This window comes from Lepeophtheirus salmonis, chromosome 9 (genome assembly GCF_016086655.4).
Source record: "Lepeophtheirus salmonis chromosome 9, UVic_Lsal_1.4, whole genome shotgun sequence".
Lineage (NCBI taxonomy): Eukaryota > Metazoa > Arthropoda > Copepoda > Siphonostomatoida > Caligidae > Lepeophtheirus > Lepeophtheirus salmonis.
The window spans coordinates 25,510,552-25,531,512 of NC_052139.2; the positions used below are offsets into that span (position 1 = coordinate 25,510,552).

The 20,961-nt window shown below is 31.5% G+C and overlaps 1 protein-coding gene and 1 long non-coding RNA gene across 2 annotated transcripts in view; one reads left to right on the plus strand and one right to left on the minus strand.

The window, feature by feature from the left end:
* Positions 1 to 18,023, minus strand: part of LOC121124040 (protein unzipped-like) — a 29,897-nt gene extending 11,874 nt beyond the window's left edge. The window contains exon 1 of the mRNA XM_040719146.2: positions 17,893 to 18,023. The gene's annotated coding sequence lies outside the window, so the exon portion shown is untranslated. The remainder of the gene's footprint in view (positions 1 to 17,892) is intronic.
* Positions 6,598 to 8,849, plus strand: LOC121124044 (uncharacterized). Its single transcript, XR_011781808.1, has 2 exons — positions 6,598 to 8,139; positions 8,367 to 8,849. It is a non-coding gene; the product is annotated as an uncharacterized lncRNA (long non-coding RNA).
* Positions 18,024 to 20,961: the final 2,938 nt, after the last annotated feature.

The following is a 20,961-nucleotide window of genomic DNA, read 5'->3' on the forward strand; positions in this document are numbered from 1 at the left end:
GAAGTTTGAATATTTTTCTATTCATTAATGAAAAAAATATATAAATGGATTGACGGAATCAGTTTTTTTTTTTCTCAGTGAGTAGCCAAGGGATTTTAATAATTGAGGTATTTCTGGGAAGAAACACTAAATACAAAAATCAAGAGTTCATTTTCAAATTCCTTTTTGGACTTTATTCAGACTTTGTATCATAACTACTTCATAAGTGCAAATGAGCAAGTTGCTCGGGACCTTGAACGCCTTCTCCAAGTGTTCCATCACTTATACTCTACAACATGCTAAGTTTTCCTTGGGCAGTGTTAATAAAAAAATACTCCCTAGATTTGAGACATACCTATACAAAAATGAAAGTTTGCAGGAAACGGATTTACTAGGAACTTATTTTGCAAGTCGCACCATAAATCCGCGGGTTTAAAAAAAAAAGAACAAATGGAGGTAAAAAAAAACAATATTGTTGAAATCTATGCTCAACTTCCTTAAGAAATCGTGTAGAGCCAAGGAGTCAATCGCTCTTAAAGTTATTTCTTGTCTTCAGCTTCTCCGATTTTAATTTTTGTTTATAAGGCATTAATATATTCAGGAGAAATTTCATTCTCGCATGTTAATAATTATCGTACGCTTAAATAATAATAATTCCTCTATAAATTTCTATTTATTTTATTATAATGTATGATTCCCTAAGGCAGGAGGAGAAAATAAAAAACTGGAGTCAACCATCTCCAATCTCATCTCTATAAAAATCTTTTTATACTATTTTTTTACAAAAATTAAATGTTCTTAATTAAATTTAAAAAATGTCAAATGACAAATTCTTTTTCCCAACATTGCTAAAACACATTATTTTATATATGTACAAATAATATTAAGGATCCCTGGACTTATCAAGATTTTAAACCTACAAGTAATTCTCGAAAAAAAGTATATATTATGGAAATCTTAGATTGAATTATTTAATAATACGTCATTCATTCAATGAAAGGACGAAAACATATGATTGAAAATTCAGATGGGATAGAGTTTTGAATCATGTGTACGTACATAAAAGAATGCCCAACAAAGAGTTTGTTAAAATTCGAATTTCACGAGAAAGATATGTTTTTATAGTAAATAATATGCAGAGGATTTTTTTAGTTGTCAAAACCTTTTATTAAATTAGCTGCAATCAACTATAAGAGGAAGGATAAAATACACAGATTCCAGAAATACTCGGATGTCGATCCTCAATTCTACTCTGAGCCCAACAATGATACTCTCCGTCTTCTGTGAGAACAGACGCTAGTTATTACTTTATACTAATATGTTCTCTCTTCAATAATTGAACAAGAATGATAACAGCTTTGCAAAATTAAAAAAAAACCTTGTTCAGATTGCCTATTAGAAAACTCGTTTTGTATAAAATTATCATAATAAATTATGATAATTTTAAACAGGTATCCTGCTTAAAAGAACTTCAAAAGTATAGACCAGGTGTTCCTCAATCTTTTTCATATTCCACAAAGGGGTTGAATTTGACAACTTCTCCGTCTATGAGAACTTTTTTCTGGAGTACGGAATATACATGTGCCTCATAAAAATTTTCCGCAAACAGATCCGTGCTGAATGACTCCACCTTCTTTACGCCAGAAGTTCCTGCTCACACAGAACGTACCTCAATGGGCTCCTCCACAATCGAATGATCAAGAGGTATCTCTGAAGATACTGGCTTAATCACTCATTTCTTTGAGTGACTAGCCAAAGGATTTTGAAATAAGTTACCCGCCGCGTATACTCCAGATAGTGCAAAATATTTTTGGCGGTAAATAAATAAATATATCTGTGTAAATCTCACCTACCTCTTTGAGTTTCTCCACGTACGCCCCATTTCAGAACACCTGGTATAGGCAACTAAACCTCGCTGTACATATTTTTATAACCCCAATGATAAATGTATATGAAAAAGTATCGTGGATATGAAACATTTCTGACTAAACTTGTTCATTCTTTGTCATGCTATTTTTAAAGATATTTGATTTAGGCTATTTATAAGCCTCTCCAAGAATGTATAGCTAAGTAAGGACAAAGTGTTAGTAGCAAAAACGTGATGCTAATCAGTAACATTTTGGTTAATCTTAAAATAATAAACCAAAAATCAAAATGGTAACCCTACCAGTTGATGAATGTTTGGTAGGAGAGAAGTTTAGCTGTCATGGTGTTGCATTAGAACAGCTACAATCAGCTGTAACGAGAGAAGAGAGGGGCAAGGAAATAAACAAGGACATTGGAAAGTCGATCTTCAAATCTACTAAGAGTCCAACAAGGACTTGCACTTATAACCAAGGGAGAGCCCTTATCGGTCTAGTGGTTTTGAACTGCTAGAAACAGAACTGACAAAGTAGAACCAAGACCACAATATGTTGCTAATCGGTATCAGTTCTTGTGTTTTTGTTCCGATAAAGAAAATACAATATTTACTCTATAAAATAAAGTAGTTTTATCAATAAATCAATTTTCTGATTTTTCCCCCAATTGCAACGTTTTCCATTTATTTTATTACGTCGCTAGGGTGACTCAGTTGTTACTTAGTTTCAAATAGCGAAGGCTTTTCTTTTGGATCTAGAAAAGTCTGTTTAAGAACCAGACGGTGTAAATAGAAACGGAAAGGAATGGGATAGATTATAGATCCAGATCCGCTACTAAACTTATAGGAGCCCAGTGATATGGTAACTATAATATTTCTTTAGCAGGGTTTCCCAAACTTTACTATGTCAAACCCCCTACACTAACTCATTTTAAACTTAGGCCCACATTAAACGAAACATATGTACTATGTATAAGTAGACTGAAATAAATCCTCAATTCTCCATCTTCCTGTGCCCCCCACTAGCCACCTTAATTTTTTTGGAGCCCCTGCTAGAACTTGGCGTGCACTACGTACTCTGCGTATTAGGTAACTGCAGCCCTGTTTATATCTAATATCATTTCCTGGGCCCGAATTTTCTAGAAATGCCCTTTGTTTTAAGTCCATTCTACCAAACAGGGCTGTATCGAGAAAGGAGTTTGGAAGAAGACCAATAAGGTTAAATCAATACCGATACCGTTGAAATGAAAGAACTGAGACTGGGACCGATGGATTTCCTGAACCGAGAACAACCTTGATTACAGCAAATTAGCGTTATTTTTGTTATTCATGTTACGGATAAATCATAAATCGCAATTACTTCAGGGAAGGAAGACTTCTCTGCTATCATTGAAAAGAAAATATAATGATTCTCCATTCTTCCAAGTGGAATAGACTGACTCAATGTGTATATTATTTGAATTCGTGATTCCATGATGTTATTTCAATGTAATCGTATATCTAATTATAGTATTTCTATTAGAATAGGTTCAAATCTACAACACTTATTTCTGGAATAATACCAGAAACGCAAAAAAAGACAATGACAATGCGCAACTCCCAGAATAAGTGAGGTTATTGCCTTCACTTCTTCTTATGAAAAGTGATGCTGATCGTCTGTATTTTGGGCATGTGAATAAAAGAAATCAAAAATCAACATGGTAACCCTGACGACTTGAAAAATGTTTTGTAGAAGAGCAGGTTATCTGACATAACATTTCATTAGATCGGCTACAATCAGCTTTGACAAGAGAGGAAGGAAAAAGGATATAAACAAAACGGACGAGCTAAAAAATGCAATAGATTAGCACCACTGTTCATGAGAACACACACTTGTGATTACACTTTATACTTATATGTTCTCTCCTCAAAGATGATAAAGAAATAATTATGACAGTTTAAAAAAAAAAGAAATACTGTTCAAGCATTAAAAACTGCATAAGATTTACAAGACCATATACTATATAGACACTCCCTTTAAGACACATTATGAATTAAAAAATATGTATTTGACCTGTGAATTCTTGATTTACATATCATACACCTTTTAACACGAATTTTTTTAAAAGATGACGGTATGGTCGTCCTCTTCGGGGGGTGGGGGGTGTAACTTATTGAAATCTGATATTCTTAAAATATTAATTAAACTGCCATAAAATCTTATTAAAGGTCTCTCAAATGAAAATTGACATTTAAAAAAGTTAAGACTACTTGATTAATAATTTATAAATGTGTTTGAATCACTTAATAATTTTTATTATATTTATTGATTGCAATCCTCAACGACAAAAAAAATCCTATTCAAACAAAATCCTGAAAATGTAATGATGCTTTAACATTTAAATTATCTGTTATCCGGATTGGAAATCTATTTGCATATACAACTTTTGCAAACAATAAATAAATTATTATTCAATATTTAGTTCAAACCTATGTGAAAATAATCCGAAAATGAGAAATGATACGAAAACACTCTTCTGGGAAAAATTTAAAAAATTGCCCATCATTTACTACAACATAATTAATAGACTTGATATTCCTGAGCGGTTGTTAAATCCTCACTCAAAAAATCGCTCATTTTGACCTTTTGAAAACTACTCATTTTTCGAGACTGATATAAAATAAATAGAGAAAATTTGTATTCTAGTTAGATAACACAAAAGTTTCGATGATAATTTCGATGGGAGAATCTACCTACAAAAACCTTTCTTCATAGACAATAGAAAACCCATCTCTCTTTTTGGAGGAAAAACAATATCTATTTGACACAAAATTGATTGTTAAATAATCCCTTTTGAATTTTGCAATAAGGGATACATAACTTTGCAAGAAATTGCGAAATTCTGATCTTCCATTTATGGAAAAGGTTGGACGTAATATCTGTGATGGTGATGATGAGATAACTCCTTCTTATAAAGCTCCTAAAGATCTTGTTAACTTCAAACTTGCTCCAACTACTAATGTGGACTTTGAACGGACTTTAGGTATGTTTAAAACTAAACATTTTAGAAAGAAAATCTTTCAAATCTTGATTTGACGATACAAGGTAGCAAAATTTAGGAATAAATTATGGAAAGTATAAAACAACTCCATTACTTTTAATTATTGTTATAAAACTGTATTTTTATTTGAATACCAACTTCTCAAATTTGACGTTTTGGGAGCTCATTTGATGACACATAATAAAGTCAAACAAATATAAGAAGAAAGTGTATTTTAAAAGCAGGAAAATAAATACATAAACAATGTGACAAAAATATGAGGTCAGTTTTGCAATTGCATTCAAAAGTAAGAGTAAACTAAAGAACTAAGTATTAGGTATTGGATTTGCTTCACTCTAAAAGGACTGTGAAAAAAAGGTTGCGGACAAAAACGTTATCAATTTCATTGGAAGATAATATCATCGTGTGCAATTTATATATTGTTCGGACGGTAAAACTACTTAATAATGATTAAACATGCCAGGAAATAACCTTTTTAATATGCTATAATACACTCTGGTCCATGGGGTGTGTAGGTGAACAGCTGGGCTATGAGTCAAGTTAGAATTCTCCGACACCGCTTCCATGAGGATCAAAGAATCCTTCAAATATCCCCAAATACACCCCAGCACTCAGATTGTGCGGGTGATGTGCTGGCCCCCAAAGCAGTTTAAAATCCACCGCCGCCGCGTTTCTAAGCACTAAGGCAGGCTTTTAACATGCTATAATACACCCTGACTCTGAGCTCGCTCCCGTGGTTAAAAATGGTTGTTTTTTTTTAAATTTCATTAATCAATCTTTTTATGTAGGACTATCAAAGAGTTTACACAGTTTTCTTTTATTTTTATTAAAACGTTAACCATGAAAATATCAAACGGATTTGGCCTTGGACAATCCCTGATCCAGGGATTGTTCAAGGCCAAATCTGTTTGATAGAAACACGGAGGCGGTGGAGGTTAAACTGTTTATAGGCCCAGCACTTCACCGGTACAGCCTAAGGGCCGGGTTGTATTTGTAGTAGATTGCTCTGGGAGTGAAATCCGAGGAGCTAAAATGACAGGGTAGTCGTTCAGGGAAGGAGGGTTGAGAGCCCTAGAACCTCTTGTACATCAAACAGTCCCTATAGTTTCATAGTTGGGAAGAATTGACCAACTACCAACTGATTTGAATCTTTTCCAACGGTTTCATTTCAGATGGTAGGTTGCGTGATATAATATAGGTAATGATGTGATATTTTAAATATTATCCAACTTGAAATTTTTAGGACAAGTATGACGGTCTATTATGGATATGCATGAACAAAATCTATTAGTGATGTGTAATCAGGACGTATACGGAATTAAAAAGATTTTTGACAATGTACAAATGTGTTAACTTGAACTCTATCTGTCTTAACTTTTATTTTTTTGACGAATTTTAATTTCCATTCTTTGGCTTTTCGTTATGTCATAGTATTATTTACAGAGATCATTTGCTGTGTGTGAAAAGATAGAACTTGAGGATGAAATTATCATCATCCTGATTCACAGATTCATGTATTCATGATTTTTTAATCCTTTCCTTCCTTCTTTCATTTTTTTTTTTTTTTGTGCTTACTTGCTTGAAATCCAATATCTTTTTTTGATACTTCCCCTTCTAAGAGAACACGAAAAAAAAAAAAAAAAAAGATATCTGACCTTAAGTTCTAAAAGACAAAACAAAAGAACAAACATACATTTATTCACGGAAGCGTCGTATTATCTTATAAGTTATAATACAGAGTGGATATTTTATATCCAGACTAAATTTAGACCTTAATATCTTGGTGACCCTCAAATCTATATTTATAATAGTGTGATTATCAGATACAGCCCAGAAAACGGTACACGTAAGAATAAAAATTTTTAGAGATGTCCTCCGAATAAGAACGCCCATTATTGCGTACCTCCGTGCAGGGCGCACGCCCAAGGACGCAAATAACTCCAAAGATAATGATACTAGAGAGCAATAACTGATGTACACAGATCCAGTGTCTTGCTAGAAATTTAAATTGGTTTGTTCAAATCCGTTTATTGGAACCGGATGTATTCCGGAAACCCCACATTTTTAAGACCTTTATGTTTTGGACAAAGGAAAAGATGCCTCCTAATTACTCCGAGAGATATTTCAATAAACGTGCACATAATACATTTTGGACAATGAGTTCCTCATCAAGGACTGTTCCATGTTGGAGGTTGTGGTTGAAGCTGGAAGTGGTTGGTTTGATGGATTCCCTTTTCTCTATGGACCCGTTCATATAAGATCAAAAGATTACAGAATGACTAAATAAGTTTTTGCATAATAATTGTGAAGAAACATTATCCTCAAATTTTTCGGATTTAAAATCCCAACCCCTTATATTTGGTGCGTCAGTACCAAGACAACCTGGAATTCTTTTTCTCAAAATTGAGGGTGGATTATAAGAGTATTCTGAATCGAATTATCGTATTTTTTTTTCATTAAATTATTCCTATAACCCTTTGGATCTGACGGAAATTGCATTAAAACTTGCCAAAATACGCATTGCTGACTTTCTGAAGAAAAAAGTGCAAAGAACGAAATGTGGCCGTCTGGGTACTCGGATCTGAACACCTTGGGCTACTATGTGTGGTGCGTATTGGAGAGAGAGCCCAATAAACGTGCACATAGCACTTTTGACTCCTTGTGGGTTTCCATTCCCGAGACGGTGCCCAACATGAAAAAGAAGTTCTTCGTCAAATCTTGTGCAGGTTCAGAGACAGGTAGGAGCATATATCTGCATCTGGTTGCTTCGAGTGATTGACTTCACTTAGAACCCCCGTTTGTAACAACAAAAGATTTGTAAATCCCCGAGTTAATTTTGTGAAATAAATTGTAATATACATTATCTTTAAATTTTCCGGATTTAAAATCCCCAGCCTACGGTTATCTAGGAATATAGGTGTTATATTTGTAAGCAATTTCCATCCACACCCTGTATATGTATACATTTCTAAAATGTGATAAGACACATTGTAGTTTCATTTCTTTTATAATAGTTCAGTAAATAATCATTATTTGAGAATTTTTGTTAATAAATGTGTGCCTTTTAAAAAAATGACTTATTTGGAACAAACGTGTAATGTTTTAGCTTCAAGCCTCATAGACGGCAAAATAGCCATTAGCTTAGAGACTTCCAATAGTTCCTCTGCAGAGCATTTCACTTGTTTCAGCTCCGTCACGTATTCTTGCTCAAACTTAAACGCCTATTGCGGTGAAAGTTGTGATCCAAACTCTTTTGGGAAAGTAAGTTTTTAATGGTTCGTTTCTTTAGAATTTGCTTTTTGTAAGTATGATTAATTCAAGATGGATTCTTCTTCCTTTTCACATAACAATTACATAATTCTTTTGTGTGTGTGTGGGAGCTTCATCCTAATGGGAGAAAATTACTCCGTTAATTACGTCTATAAATCCATTACTAATAATTATATATTATATGTATACAGCATTTAATTTCTTCTTCATTATTATAGTTATACACAAAGCTGGAAACCCTTTTACTGGTTTTATTCTTCTGTGTTCTCTTTATTTGTATCATCCTGGCTGTACGACTCAATCAGTACAAACTTCGCCGTAGAAAAGGTGTCGTGTCCAAAGGAGTATCTCCCACCACCCTACAGAACGAGGAAGTTACTACAATCTAAAGCCTTCAGTTTAAGTAGCCAATTTCACTTTGTTTGCTTGAGAAGGAAAGTTCCAGGGTTTATCCTTTTTCCCACGCAAGATGTTGTTGCTTTCTATGATACCGTTACAAATGAAGTCAATATATCCCTTTTTCTGATGACGTATGCAATTGTCAGCATTGTTGATGTTGGCCATTTTGGGAGGCCTGAACAACCAAGTTTTATAACAATACAAACTCTTCTTTTTAATATTAATATTAAGGGAAACTATTGGATGTCAAATTCTGACGAACAAATAAAATGACTTAAACCAAACGGTCTATCAAACATCTATCCTTTGAATGCCTAGATTTATTGTTTATCTAACCATAAATTATATTTAAAATTAAGTTGTTAAATCGTTTTACAATCTTATTTCCATTGCGAGGATGCAAATGAACCGTTACAATCCTTCTTTTATCGTTCTTAATCGCTCAAGAAATAATAATAATTGAACATATTTATATACATATTACAAAGGGATTTTCATCGTTTATCATTGTTTTGAAGTAGTACTCAATGCAACTTAGAGTCTTTGTTTATTTATAAAGATGGAGTTTAATCAGATTTAATGTGAAATTGGTTCATAAGAAGGTGTTTCCTTCAATTATGATGCAATTTATGACGTCAGGGAAAATTATAAAGTTATGATGGAAAGAAGAAGTTTACACCGTCGAAATTGACTAAAACTTTTTGTAGTAGTCAAGGTTAATGGAATTAGACTGTTAGACCATCATGTATTGATCGGTATTGATAGAATTTTCAATTTTATGTACCGCACCTACTGCTGGGGAAAACAGACATATTTTGACGCCATGGAGTATAATCGCAGTACTCAAACAATGTTAGTCAAGAAGGCAATATAAAACTACTCTTGGTAACAGTTAAACTCTTTGACATTACTTTTAGGTAAGATGTCAAACCTCAGTCGGACTTTAACTTTGTGTAACTTTGTATTTCTATAAACCTTTGTAGTAGTCATAAATATGTTATGAACATAGAGGGTGTTTCAAATATTATCATGTTTGATTCTTGCTGATTATATTCGTCTTTATGACAGTCTTTCGTTTTGATAGAAGTATAGGAGTATTCTATCTTTGGGCTTCAAAACATTTCCAATGCTTTTGCTCAGCGTGTATGTTATGTCTAAGGTGATAGCTGATAGGGTTATCGCTTAAAAGAATTGTGCTATTTATTTCTTCAAATTCTACTTTTTTTTTAAATACAGTTTTTCACTGACAGCATTCATAGTACCCTAAATGCCCCGCTAGTAGACAAAAGAGCATGATCGTCCGCCGAATTATAAATATTTTTTGGGGGGTGGGGGCTTGGTTCTTGAAATTTTTTTTGAAAAAAAATGCAAAAATTAAAATATTTTGAAAAGAAATGCAAAAATTAAAATATTTTGAAAAAAAATGCAAAAATTAAAATATTTTGAAAAAAAATGCAAAAATTAAAATATTTTGAAAAAAAATGCAAAAATTAAAATATTTTGAAAAAAATGCAAAAATTAAAATATTTTGGAAAAAAATGCAAAAATTAAAATATTTTGAAAAAATTGCAAAAATTAAAATATTTTGAAAAAATTGCAAAAATTTTAAAATTTTTGAAAAAAATGCAAAAATCCATTGCTGTTCAGAATAAATTTTTCGGGTGAAAAAAATCATAATTAAATTTCAAAAATCTACAGCTATTCACTGCAAATTACAATTTTTTGGAAATTTTTTTTTAAATTTTTTGGTTAACAATGTCACAAATCCTCAGCTTTTAATAAACAATGCATTTTTTTAGAAAATATTCCAATATTAAATTTTTTACTCTTCCGAATAATTTGCCCGAATGACCATTTTTTATAAGAATAAAATTTAAAAAATACTTTTTAACAAAACCATAAAATCCTTAATTTGGCGGGGGAGGAGCTACAATCCCTCCAGCCCGCCCTCTATAAACGCCCCTGAAAAGTTTAAATCTGCCCAACTTTATTTGGATAAATAAGTATCATATGGTCTGTGTTTCGCAGCTTGCCATTAATTAGAAAAAAATTTCAATCATAAATATTTTTATGTTTGCATTTAATTCTCACTTGTTATTTTTTTTGGAGTTGGCAACAGGAGGAAGAAGTTTTTATTTTCTTACACTGCTATGATTATTATTTAATTCTGCGTGCACTCTGTGGATTGTGCGTCTATGATGAAAACTAGTGTTGTTTCGGTCCTTATTTAGCACCGAGGACTCCAGCCAAGACCAGTCCCACTTATACGTTTTTAAAGAGGGTAAAATCGATCCCTTGTGACGTTATTGAGGGGATATTTCCTTTTTTAAATTATTTCCTTATATGTAATAGAAAGAGATAAGATTTGTCTATGAGCGCGAGGAAAAGGCGGAAGCGAGACATATGGTATAAAGGAAGGTTAAAAGAAATACAAAGTTCTACAATATCACATTAATAACGGATGTTTGAATTCCACCACGTCTTTAAATATTGACGTCATAGTGGTTCCGTGTTTGGTCAAAATATGTCTCTCTTGTCCAGAAATCGGTACGATACATCAAATTTAGAATTATAGGAATAGTGACGTCATAGAATTGGTTGCTTGATTTGTCAAAATCTGTGTGTCTTGCCCAGTAGTCGGTTCAATACATCAAATGGAAAACTCTAGCAATCCCGATTACATGATGATCTAAACTTGTATTTTTATTAACCTTAGTATAAATGAATTCAGACCCTTGTTTATATCATCTCCCTGTTAAATGATTTTGTAGGGATAGCATTACAATTATATTTAAATTCATATATTTTTAAATCAATGTATACCAAAGATAGGCGAGAATTCTTCCTTTACAGGGAGATGTTATCAAAACCACGAGTCATTAAATATATCATAACAAAAAACCATGAATATTTTTTGCAAGATATGTGCAATACTAATAATCCTTATCTTATTTGGCTTAAAAAACCATCAACATTTTAAAGGAAAATTCCATAAGCCAACATGGAGAAACGAAGATCACGTGATCATTATTTGTACAAAGTACTGGGCGTAGCCACACTGTGGAGAGTAAAAGCAAAGGGCGTTTGCACTAGTTTTTTGTCTATCCTTATTTAATCTATCAGTCTTGTCCAGGAGTCTTAGGACTGATCCTATTGGTCCCAAGAACAGACAGTCCTATCGACTGATCACAATGACCACTGGTTTTAAAGACTGTACCCAAGGAATGACAGTCCTAAAGACCAATACTAGGTCTGAAGTAGAACAACACAACACTAAAAAATATACTCGGTGTCCCCAAGTGGGGAAAAAAGTGTCGCTACGACAAGTACTTTCAGGGATGTCCGCAAGGGTAAGTTGGAAGAACCCCCATCCCCATTTATTTTTTTTTTTACTTTTAACCAGAAACTTTTTCGCTCAGCATAATTTTTTTACACAAAATAGGGTTAAAAAAAATTTCATTTTATAAATTTATTTGAAAAAAATATAATTTTTTGTAAATTGCTATAGATTTTTTTAAATTTTTATCAATCAAATTTAATATTTGAAATGTAATTTTTGAATTTTTTTCTAAAAACTTTAATTCTTTGAGAACAACTGTAGGTTTTTTAAATTTTTTTCAAAAAAAATTTATATTTGATATGCAATTTTTTGCAAAAAGTTGTGAATTTTTGAAAAAAAAAATTCTATAAAATTTATTTTTTTGAATATTTTGTGAAAAGCTATGGATTTTTTTTGACAAAAAAAATCCAAGCCCTCCCTTCCCCAAATCTTATCTTGTGGACACTCTTGTACAAATATGGATCAAGCGGGTTTCGTTTCCCCATTTTGTTTTAAAGCTTACCTACTTCAATCCATTAAAACTCCATTGTTTGTACTAAAATATATAAAACGACCATAAAAAACAGATATTATAAGAAACCATGCTTCTTATTAATTATTATGAATACATTTCGTTCTATTTAGCTCAAGTTAAAACAAAAACAAAAGAAAAATAACTAACTTGATTGATGAAAGTTTTTCCGTCTTCTCTTTATGGCATATTTAAATTTCTTATAAATATATTATGTATGGATAAAGCAAAGAAATCAGAAACATCTGTTTTTTTGCTACTGCTGTTGTTCTAGTCGTTTTTTGCCATCAATACAACAAATAATAATAACAAGAATGTAATCATTCATCATTTTTGTCATAATTCTTCATTTGCATCTCTGCGTTGTAGACGACTGGAAATGGAAAAATGAGACCTTATTTTTTTTCCATTATTTGAAAGTAGATTATAATAAAAAGTACTTTTATTTCAGCTTTTCAATAATAATTATAGTGCCAATTATAGATCTTATGAGACTTATTAAAAGACCTGATAGACATATCAATGCAAATAAATAAAACTGATTGTTTGTTTAGCTCCTAAACACACACCCACCACTCCCGAAACTCAATCCCGTAAATCATAATTACAAAACAGATTAAAAATCCTCCAAAGTTGATCCTCCATCAATCTTTTCTTTCTCACAGACTCCATTGTAAGATCAATCATTTCCTGCATTGTACGGCCCGGGTCATAGAGAAGATTAATGATGTTTCCTCATCTTCTTCACAGAGTTGAGAGATCGGGCTCAGGGGTTTACCCATTTAAAAAAAAAGTCTATTAACTTGAAATTAACCACTAACTATATCAACTATACTTGAGATTTGAGGTATCTTGTAAACTTTTGTTTCAATTTATATGGCTCGACGATAAACCGCTATGAGTGGCCTGTTGTCAGATAGTTTGCCACTCATTCAAAGTGGCTTTTCTGATAGCTTTCTTAGCCTGGCGCACGGAGTTGGAGACAGAGACAGCAAAAGAAAATGATCACTTCGAATAGTAGTCCAGTCTAGTCATAGACAAGTCCCAAGTAACGGTCATTTAATGAACCATGTATATATTAATAAAACAAAGTTTGTCTGTGTGTACTCCTTACAATCATTTCTGACTATGTTTTAGTAGTGCGTAGATAGTTGATCCAGGGAATAGCAATGGAGACGAGCCTGCCCGTCATATTAAAAAAAGGACTATATTTATATAGTTAGTCCGTGATGAAAATGCGCATTTAAAAATAAAAGAAAATAGCCGAAAATCAACATGGTAACCCTGATAATTTGAGGAACCTTTTGAAAGACATCAGCTACAATCAGATGTGACAAGGGAGGAAGGGAATAGGGCACACAAAAAAAGACATTTGCCGCTAGAATTACTCCGTTGTCGATCTCCAATTCTACTCTGAGTCCAACAAGGATTTACAATTATAACTTGTAGTAAATCCACCGAGTCTTTTATGAGCACTCACGAGAGGGAAGAAATTTTTAAAGATTTATTTTCTTATAAAAAGCTCATTTGGTCAAATTATGCAGCAAGTCAAAAAAATTAATTTTTTCCTAAATTATTATGGATTTTTGAAAAAAAAAACCCAAAAACTTTAATTTTCGTTTGTTTAAAAAAAAAAAAAAAAATTATGAATACCTACAGAATTTTGAAAGTTTTTTTTTTGCAAAAAAATAATAATTGGAATTTTTTTCCAAAAAAATTTAATTTTTGGATTTAAAAAAGAAAAAAATCTAAAAACCAAAGTGCAAAATCCATCCCATAGACAAATCCTTGATACATTAAATGTTGGCATAGTTATCATAAATTCATATTGTGTCATTTTAATTAGTGATGGAACAATTCCAAAAAAAATCCCGATTCCGAAGAAATTTTAGTAAAAATTACTGAGTCCGATTCTTTCATATTTTAAATAGTAAATAAAAAAATACTATTTTGCCATCCACAGGACTATATTTAGGGGGGGGGGTATTTGATTTTTTTAAATAAAAATTTGGAAAATTTTAATTTTTTAGAAACAAATTTAAAATTTAATTCTTTTGGAAAATAATTTCAAATAATTAATTCAAAAAAATCAAATATTCGATTCTTAGCAGAAAATTTCAAAAATATATAATTACTCATAGAAAATTGAATTTTTGGGGGAAAAAATTGAAAAATTACATATTTTTTGAAAAATGAAATTCTTTGAAAAGAAGTATTACATTTTCTACTCTAAGCAAAAATTCCTTTATATGGGGGAGGGCTAGTTTTTTCATAAATTAGAAATGTAAAAAATAAAATTTGGAATCGCAAATTAAACATTTGTTTTCCGATGCAGACTCCAGAAAAAACAACCGATTCTCTGATTTTGGATTCCGATTCATCGCCCATATCTAATTTTAATAAGGCTCATTTATATTTTATTATATCAGAAATGGAGAATATTGGCAGAACATTCACTTGATTTTAATTCATTTAAGTGCACCAGGTACGTCTTCAGTATCACAAATCAATCTTTTGTCATTTTAATAAGACTAATTTCTACTTTATTAAGACTAAAAAACGGAGATCCCTTACGTTACCATTAATTGAAATAATCCGTGACAAGTAATTTTGATGTATATATTTTGCTGCCTTTTTATGTTTGTATTATATACGTAGATTCGAACTTTACCTAATTCAGCTCAGTTATAGATCTGAGCTTTAAGTCAAATGGTGATAAAAATATAAAAGATATATTGTTTATAAGGAAAAAGGTGTCACGGATCCCGATCATGAATCTATTTCGAAGGGACTAATTGACTAATGGCACCTTACTTATAGACATGATGTTAATTGATGCTTGAAGACATGAATGAATAGGTTCTAGGAAAATTTCCTGAATCAAATTTCGCCAAAGGATTATTTGAAGTGTTTGGGCGAAAAAAGAAAATTTAAGATATTGATTTATGTAATTGGATATTTTAATTCAATTTGAAATGGTAGATTGATTAATAAGTATTGTTCATAATGTATATATGTCATATAACTTATTCAAAGTATTTCGTTGGGCAACAATTTATTTTTCTTCAAAAGGAAAAATAAGGAGTATATTCTTATGTATGTCTAGAGAAAAGGAATTTAAATGAAACATTTGAAATTCAACAACATAACTTTAAAATTCAAACTTCCAAAGTTCAGTAACTTCTGAATCCCTTTACAAATAAAGACTACATGGGGTAGTACGAACCGATAATATATAATGATCCCATGTTGAGAGTGCTTGTAAACTCAGGACGTTTTTCATGGACCGATAACAGGGGCGGGAACCTATTTTAAGTTCCATATTAAGGGCCCATACAACTCTAATATGGAGGTACGTACTGTAGTAAAAATTATTCTTCACAATGAAGGAATAACTAATTTAACTTTAATTATTTAATTCAAAGGCCAAATAATCTCGTTTTTAATCAATTCACTCTCTTTTGTCGGTTGGTTCAGTATAAATATTAAGGACAGGCGTCTAATCGATTCCTGCCCAGTCCCATTTTTCGATCCTGACAGAAGATATCATCGATCCTTTTGTGACGTTAATGAGGGTGTTTTCCTCTTTTTAAAGTATTTTACTAAATAATAGAACTGAATAAAATATAATATGTTCATATTATATTGCTCAGGCGAGATTTGGGGTATTCTTGCAGGCATTATAATATAACGACTGTATATTATATGAAATTGATTATTATGAATTAAAAAAAAAAAGTTTTGTAAACTTAAAATAAGATACATAATAAAATTGTCAAGATGAGAAGTCTACCCATCAATTTTATCGGAAAAAAAGTAGTTAATAGTTTTTTTTATTGGTATTTTAAAGAGGAACACAAATATACACGGATTTCTTCGTTTTAGCTAAAAAAAAAGGTATAGAGAATAATGTCGTCGAAAGTATTAGGCTCGATAACTGATTCATTTTTGCAAATATTGCACAAAAAACAAAGTATTCTTCAAAAAATGACAGATATTTTAGTTAAACCTCAATTTGTATAATGACTTGATTTTATAGACAAATTTCTACTAACTTTATTTTTTTACAAATCCAATATTCCATTGGAAATCCATTTTCTTACTGCTGAAAAAAACAAAAATGCAATTTTCACCAATTTTTGCCCTTCAATTTTTTGATTTTGAATAAATTTAGAAAACGTCCTTATTCGGATAGTTGTTTTTTAAGACCCCAATCACTGTTTGATTTATAACTCAAGCACCTTCTTATATAGTGTGATTGAGTACAAAAAATAATTTTTGTCTTTGGGGTATAAACCCCCCTAAATGATCCCCCTCCCATCCCTAAAATTGCCACACTCGTCTTAACCTGACCAAGTTCAAAAGAGGCGCCCGTACAAAGTTTCAGCCTTTAAAGACCCAAGAGTCTGGGACCTCATAAGACATAAACAGACATATAATTTGATATAAATACTAGCAATGGTTTACCCAGCGTTGCTCGGGCCAAGAAAGGAGAGAGAAATCATATCATGAAAATAGTCAAATTAATTGAGAAAGTTAAAAAACTATTCAGAAAAAACTTCTATATACTATAATTATTATTTGAATGTGTCTTTGTTGTCGAAAAAGATCCTGATAAATAGCAACCCTCCCCATCGCCCCAAAAAAAGTATTATTATTATTATGAATATATATAAAATTATGTGTTATAAACTTGAAATAGAATACCAATATATATACATCTATATAATTGTTAGGATAAAAAGTGCTTTTTTTACTTACTTCAAAAAATTCAAAAATCGAAATTCGCGAAGATAATTGTAAAAAACTTTCCTATACTAATTTTGCAAAAAAAGTTGTGAGTAGCATTTATTAGAATTATACAAAGGAACACAACCAAGCAATTGTTTTGTTATTTGAAGAAGAAAAAAACTTATGAAGAACAATTTTTTGTCGAAAAAATAATCCCCGATAACTGGTTCATTTTACCAGATATTGCAAAAATTATGTAATAAAATGTTCCACAAATTTAAAGTACATTAATATACAGTTAGAATTTAAAATTTTACGTCCAAAATATATGCTTTTGTGGCATTTCTTTTTTGTGGGCCTATAAGGGACAACCACAAGATATTCTCTTCTATATATATATATATATATGTATACAGATAAAATAATCAAAATTACATAGTTTAGTGTCACCATCAGACAGTAGACTACATTTCTTATTGAAAATAATGGATAGCTTGAGGACAGCTCTCGTAATTTTGGGAGAATTGGATCTATGTATATAAATATATCTCTGATAAGTATTCAGGGAAATTTTAGACTTGAGTGGAGGCATTGGCAAAGATAAAGGATTCTGCCTTTTTCTCTCTTTGTAGTTTAAAAAAAATAATTTCAAAACAGGTTTTATACAAATATAAATAGTAATAGTTCATTGATTTTAAATTAATCTGATTAATTAATTGTTTTGCTCTAAAAACAATACAACTCTGATAGATTCTGTACTTACAAAGATTCAAACGTTGTTGTCCATGGTCCACTATGGACGAAATGTGATTTGATATCGAAGGGACACCTTCCTTCTCTTAATGTTGCCTTTCTTCCAACGCTACAACAACAACAATGACTTTTTAAAAGTATATATTTTTTTCTTTGATCAATCCCATTTAAGTCTTATAAAAAAAAGGGGGAAAGCGCACTCCTCGCACGCCGTCGTCAAAAAGTTCCCTTTATTTAAAAGCCATTAATACGAAGAGATGTATCAAATATGTCCTAGAAAGGGCGAGCGGTTTTTTCCAGTTAAAATTTTTTAATTTTTTTTAATTTTCGATAGTTGTTTGCATTATTAGCTAATTATTAATTTAATTATAAATTACTATAATAACTATTGAGCCTGCACATGAAAGACGAAGGGATTGCTGGTGATTTATAACTCTAAGTGCATGTTGTTGTACTCAGAGTAAGGAAATCTAGTGATGTAAATCGTGTGTTTTTTAGCTGATCCTTTTTTTGGAATTGATAGGCTGTAGAATTAATTTTCTTTTCCTTCGCAAATATTTGTCAATATTATTTAATTCCTAGAAAGTGAATTTTTTTTTTTAACAAAAAACATTCAATGATAAACATGACCTGATGGGACCTTTGTGTGTGCTCATAAAAAAAGAAACGTAGCTCTGAAGATTGGTTGCAGAGTTATAATTGTGAGTCCTTGTTGGACTAATAGTAGAATTGGGGATTGACATCGGATTAATTCATGAAAATACCCTTGTATATTTCCTTCTCCTCTTTTGCACCAGCTGATTCTAGCTGATCTCCTCCAAAACGTTCTTCAAATTGTCAGAGTGGCCATGTTGTTCTTCGGTGTCTTGTTTTAACCATGGCCGTTATACGAACGATTTTGCCATTACTAATAACTCCATAACAAATCCTTAGGATTAAACTCCGAAAATTCATTCTCTGTATTACTATTTCAAAAAAAAAGTTAAAAAACAAACAGGCCAGCTAAAAAATACGCACACAATTTACATTCCAGGCCATTCAATTCATCATTCATCAACATAGATGAAAATTATATGATAATGGAAGAGTTTTGACGTTGCTACCTGAATAGGTGGTTTTATTTTCCAAAGCTGCTAAAAACTATTCTTATATTCTTGGAGAGAGAACATAAAAGTATAAAGGAATCACTAGTATGTGACACACAAGAATGATATTTCTGAATAAAAGAAATACAGCATTGTTTTATTTAAACTAAGGTGATTCCCAATTTACCTCTAAAAAATCATTAAGAAGTGTTTCATTATTAAATTTACACCCGGCACAAAATGAAATAAGTAGGGCAATGAGTTCATGAAAAAAACAGTTTTTTATGGTCACAAAATACCAAATATAGAAGTATAAATTGATTAATTTGGCAAAGATTGGTAATTAATTAATTGTCATTAAATACATGCAAAAACTTAATATAAATTAACGCGATGTATAATTTAACAATATAGATATAAGATACACAAAGATTAAAACCATTTTGAATAATATTTCTATAAATTAATAGAGATTTTTTTTTTCTTGTTCCAGAATGAAGGCGTTCAAAACTATTTCTTTAAAATGAGAGATGTTGGTCCGTTGCTTCTACTCCATGCAATCATAATGATCCTTGATGTCTCCTCAAACTCTCCAGCCTACATACTCAACAATCATTCCCAATTGATTTCTTCAACGTCTTTAAAATGGGCAAGTTTTAGTTTATATATTTTGTGTTGCCTTAAGAGTCTATAACGTCCAAATATTTCTTTTCAATGATGCGAGGAATTAGGAGTTGCCTCACTGGTAAGAAAGTTAGGATAACGAGTGGGAAAATCATTTTGATATAAGGCCAAGGAGTGAATCCAAAGATGCAAAGAACGCCTAGTTGAACAACTTGGCAAGCCGTAAACATGTGGATTTTTCTTTGAGGTACACGTCGGATGTAATGATTAGGTGGATATGCAGACTGTTCCATAAAAAAGAGAAGGACTCGTTCGAACATTTGATTCCCATAGAGTGCCGTGAGTGCAATGTAGATGAAGAGTCCATCTAGAACAGATGATGGAATATAGTCCAGAACATAACTTAAAAAGAGCATGGATATCCCAATTAATATGTTGGCAAACAAGTTAGTGAGTCGGGTTTCATGATGTCATATTTCCCACGTTCTTCCGTATCTGCTAATTTGACATGAAGAGGAGAATTGGAGGAAAGGGAGGCCGAAAATGCATAAAAGTCCATTGAGTGAGATCCCAGTGATAGTTTCCTTTCTCTAATTTATTATCTGGAGAATTCACGGAAGCAGATGATATAAAAAAGAGGAGAGAAAGGGAAAAACCTGACAATGATATAGCGGTGAATTTGTTGTGGAGTTATAATTGTAAGTCCTTGTTGAAGTCTGAGTATAATTGAAAATCAAGCGTGGAGTAAATCTGTTACAGCTGTTCTCCTCCAAAACATTCTTCAAATGGTTTCCCCCATCATTGCTTATAGTCTTACCGAAGGGAAAAATATATTTGTTTCAATCCTTTTTCATTATTTTTGCAACTTTTCGATTGATGTAAATCGTAAGCCTTTTTTAGCCTGTAATTTTATTGTTGTTGTAAACAATCTGAATAGTATTTTTAATTTTCTAAGGCTGTTATTTCTATTCATTCATCCTTGAGGAGGAAAAAATATAAGTATGGATGGACAAAAAGAATCGAAAAATAACAGTATGGAGAGTTTCAACTAGCAGTAATAATAATTAAAGCCTAAAACCGTCGACTTATAGTTTGAATTTTACAAAATATAAAAATTATCATTATTAGTAAAAGTATTACATTTTAAATAAGAATATTAAAGTTAAAAAAAAAACGAATCATGCAAAAAAAAATAACAAAATTAAATAGTACCAAAATGTAAATAGAAATGTAATTTCAAATACTAGCCGATCTTTAACAGAATGTCTATAATTGGTTTTGGGAGGGAGCTCATAATGTGATCAGAGTGTTTTGTTTCGTGGACGAGGTAGTATTTGTAAGGAATATTATTAATACATACCAAGAAAAAC